Genomic DNA, 4,169 nt, shown 5'->3' on the forward strand with positions numbered 1-4,169 from the left:
CAGAAAAATTATGCTATTGAGCTAGATGATTTCTAAGTTCCTTTTCATGTGCAATGTTGTTCAAATATATACAATCCCATTAATAAAAGTGGCCAGCATGACAGAAGTGGAAGCAAATGAGAAGGTGTGAAAGTATGTCTTCCAGAGATTATCGTGGGTAAGAATGAGCATTGAACCCAATAAGGACAAATATGACACACCCTGCAAAATCTGACACTAGTGCCCACCTCAACTAATCTAACTTTCTTGATTTCTGCTTTTTTCATCTCTCTAATATTCTTTGCCCACTTCTTTTGTTCGTCTCCCCCAAGATTTTACTAAGGTATCATTTAAATTGTCTCATTTAACCTCCTCATGTGCTTAGCTAACCATATGCAAATGTGCCCACCAACTGAAAAGAACACAATAACTTTAAGAGGACAATAGCCAATGAATGTATCTAGAGAGGTAATAAAAAGAAAATCAGAAAAATAGATCTGAGTTCTAGACCACTTTTAGAAACAATTAGGTATAATTATATAAGAAAGTATGGAATAACACACAGAGAAACAGACTGCAAATTCTAAGAATATTCCATTGAAGAATGATATTCTGTAATTTAGTCAACATGGAAACGACAGCTTGCCTGGCAATTCCAATTATTAAATATAAGGATGTCTTCTTTTGTTTATCTCAGTTTAGTGTATTGGTCATCAGCATAGATACTCTTGGTAATTACATTAAATATTCCAAGCAAAGCTAGTGATTTATTTTGCAGCATTAAAAATAAGTTTAATTTAGACTTGAATGCAATGACCTAATCAGATTACTGAATACCTAAGATTGTCAATAAATTAAGCTTCAACAACCACACAACTCAAAGAGCAAACCAGTTGTTGTGGTTTTTTTGATGAATCAAATAGTAAGAATTTAATGGTTATACTTTTGTAATAATGGTCTATTAAATAATTCACAGGGGAAAATAATTTTTATAGAACAAATATTTGAATGATATTAAACCTTCATATTTAATTTCTAATATGCCTTACTCATGAAATCAGAAAAATATGTTGATAGAAAATTTACCTCTAATACTACAAAATTATCACCAGATTATAATATCAAATTTCCACTTGAACCCTTCTGATGCAGAAAGTCATTCATGATAAAAATAAATGGGACCAGGTAAGGTACACTGAATACCAAAATATCAGATAATTGTGTTCAAAAGGAAACACTAAAATATCAAAGTCATTCATCATGTGAGAAAGGCCATCTCCAAACAGTCTGTAAATAGATGAATCATTAATTGGTTAGAAGTCTGGCCAATATTATCTCTCTCTTATGGTTATAAGATAAATAATCCTGAACGTTAGAAAGAGATATTGATATGTTTGACTGAACATGATAAAGAACAGCTAGATCGGGGGGTTAAAGCTAGTAATTTATTATAAATGCAGGTACAAAAAATTCTGGAAATTCACCAAGGAGAACTAATAGATATTTTTTGAATGATCATATTTTTTTTCATTAACTGATTATTATTATAGTATTTAAGTAAGTACATTCCATACTGCTTCTTGCAGCAGTTACTGGAGACATTATACTGTTTCTTTAAAAAACACAGGGACAAGGACCACGCCCGAGCGGCCTGAGCGGGTGCCTCTGCAGCCCGGGCCTGCCACTCTGCGGCACCCCGAGCGAGGGCAGCGGTGGCGACGGCAGCATGTGGAGCAGCCGGGAGTAGGGCGCCCAGCCCGTGAAGCCCGCCAGGGAGGCGGGGACGGGAGCGGTGGGGGCGGGGCCGCGCCGGACCGCCCGCCCGCCTGCCGGGGAGCCTGGCAGTGGCCAAGAATAGCGCCCCCGCTGCAGCCCGCGGGACCACGCTGCAACCGCCCGGGTCGGCCCCCAGAAGCTCCCGCTTGCTGCCGTCGCCGCACGGACCGAGGTTATGAACGTGATTTCTGATGAAACTGGATTGGAAAATTTTTCATGATCTTTGTATATTTATATATATATATTTTAAATATTGCATTTGACTTAAAGTGCCATGAGAAAATTTGCATATTGCAAGGTGGTCCTAGCCACCTCCTTGATTTGGGTACTCTTGGATATGTTCCTGCTGCTTTACTTCAGTGACTGCAACAAATGTGATGAAAAAAAGGAGAGAGGACTTCCTGTTGGGGATGTTCTAGAGCCAGCACAGAAGCCTCATGAAGGTCCTGGAGAAATGGGGAAGCCAGTCATCATTCCTAAAGCGGATCAAGAAAAGATGAAAGAGATGTTTAAAATCAATCAGTTCAATTTAATGGCAAGTGGGATGATTGCACTCAACAGGTCTTTACCAGATGTTAGGTTAAAAGGGTGTAAAACAAAGGTGTATCCAGATACTCTTCCTACAAGTGTGGTGATTGTTTTCCACAATGAGGCTTGGATCACACTTCTGCGAACTGTCCATAGTGTCATTAATCGCTCACCAAGACACATGCTAGGAGAAATTGTTCTAGTAGATGATGCCAGTGAAAGAGCCTTTTTCAAAAGACCTCTAGAGAGTTGCGTGAAAAAATTAAAAGTACCAGTTCATGTAATTCGAATGGAACAACGTTCTGGATTGATCGGAGCTAGATTAAAAGGAGCTTCTGTGTCTAAAGGCCAAGTGATCACTTTCTTAGATGCCCACTGTGAGTGCACAGTAGGCTGGCTGGAGCCTCTCTTAGCCAGGATCAAACCAGACAGGAAAACAGTGGTATGTCCTATCATTGATGTGATCAGTGATGATACTTTTGAGTACATGGCAGGTTCTGTTATGACCTATGGTGGATTCAGCTGGAAGCTCAATTTTCGCTGGTATCCTGTTCTCCAAAGAGAAATGGACAGAAGGAAAGGTGATCGGACTCTTCCTGTCAGAACACCTACAATGGCAGGAGGCCTTTTTTCAATAGACAGAGATTACTTTCAGGAAATTGCAACATATGATGCTGGAATGGATATTTGGGGAGGAGAAAACATAGAAATTTCCTTTAGAATTTGGCAGTGTGGAGGAACTTTGGAGATTGTTACTTGCTCACATGTTGGACATGTGTTTCGGAAAGCTACACCTTACACATTTCCAGGAGGCACAGGATAGATTATTAATAAAAATAACAGATGACTTGCAGAAGTGTGGATGGATGAATTCAAGAATTCTACATAATTTCTCCAGGTGTTACAAAGGTAGATTATGGAGATATAGCATCAAGAGTTGGTCTAAGACACAAACTCCAATGCAAACCTTTCTCCTGGTAGCTGGAGAATATTTATCCTGATTCTCAGATTCCACGTCACTATTTCTCTTTGGGAGAGATACGAAATGTGGAAACAAATCAGTGTCTGGATAACATGGCTAGAAAAGAAAATGAAAAAGTTGGAATTTTTAACTGTCGTGGTATGGGAGGTAATCAGGTTTTCTCTTACACTGCCAACAAAGAAATCAGAACAGATGACCTTTGGATGTCTCCAAACTTAATGACCCAGTCACAATGCTCAAATGCCATCACCTAAAAGGCAACCAGCTTTGGGAGTATGATCCCGTGAAATTAACCCTGCAGCATGTGAACAGTAATCAGTGCCTGGATAAAGCTACGGAATAGGATAGCCAGGTGCCCAGCATTAGAGACTACAGTGGAAGCCGGTAACAGCAGTGGCTTCTTCGAAACGTCACCCTTCCAGAAATATTCTGAGATCAAATTTACACAAAAAAGAAATATTAAGAAGAATTGACTGGGCTACCTCAGCACACATTTCTGCCGCATTCTTAAGTAGCAAAAAAAGGAAAAGTGCTTCCTCCTGCAGGATGTAAGGTTTATCAGCCATTAAAACTTAGGCTGACGGCTCACTAGACGTGAACCAGCCTTCCTGCCCAAGGACAAGCAACTACAATGTAGCAGACTGTGCACACTGGTGTTTACAAGATTGAGAGAGACTTTCATTAAGAATCATTGTAAAGAATATTCAGACAATGAAACAGTCAACATAAAGTGCGTTCCAGAACGCCGTACCTTTTAGGGTTTGCTTGCACATCAGCTGGACATGTTGTCATAATGAAGAGATTTCTAAGATTTTTTTTTTTCCGATTAGAACTGGTAGCCAGTGTATTAAATATTGATATAAAGATATATGAAAAAAACTGGAACCAGATTCAGAATCATGAA

At 39.4% G+C, this 4,169-nt stretch overlaps 1 pseudogene; it reads left to right on the forward strand.

The window, feature by feature from the left end:
• Window positions 1-2,029: 2,029 nt before the first annotated feature.
• LOC150012834 (polypeptide N-acetylgalactosaminyltransferase 1 pseudogene) lies at window positions 2,030-3,698 on the forward strand (annotated as a pseudogene).
• The last annotated feature ends 471 nt before the right edge of the window (window positions 3,699-4,169 follow it).

The sequence above is a fragment of the Furipterus horrens genome, unplaced genomic scaffold, assembly GCF_987537825.1.
Source record: "Furipterus horrens unplaced genomic scaffold, mFurHor1.1.pri manual_scaffold_4, whole genome shotgun sequence".
In the NCBI taxonomy this organism is placed as follows: Eukaryota; Metazoa; Chordata; class Mammalia; order Chiroptera; family Furipteridae; genus Furipterus; species Furipterus horrens.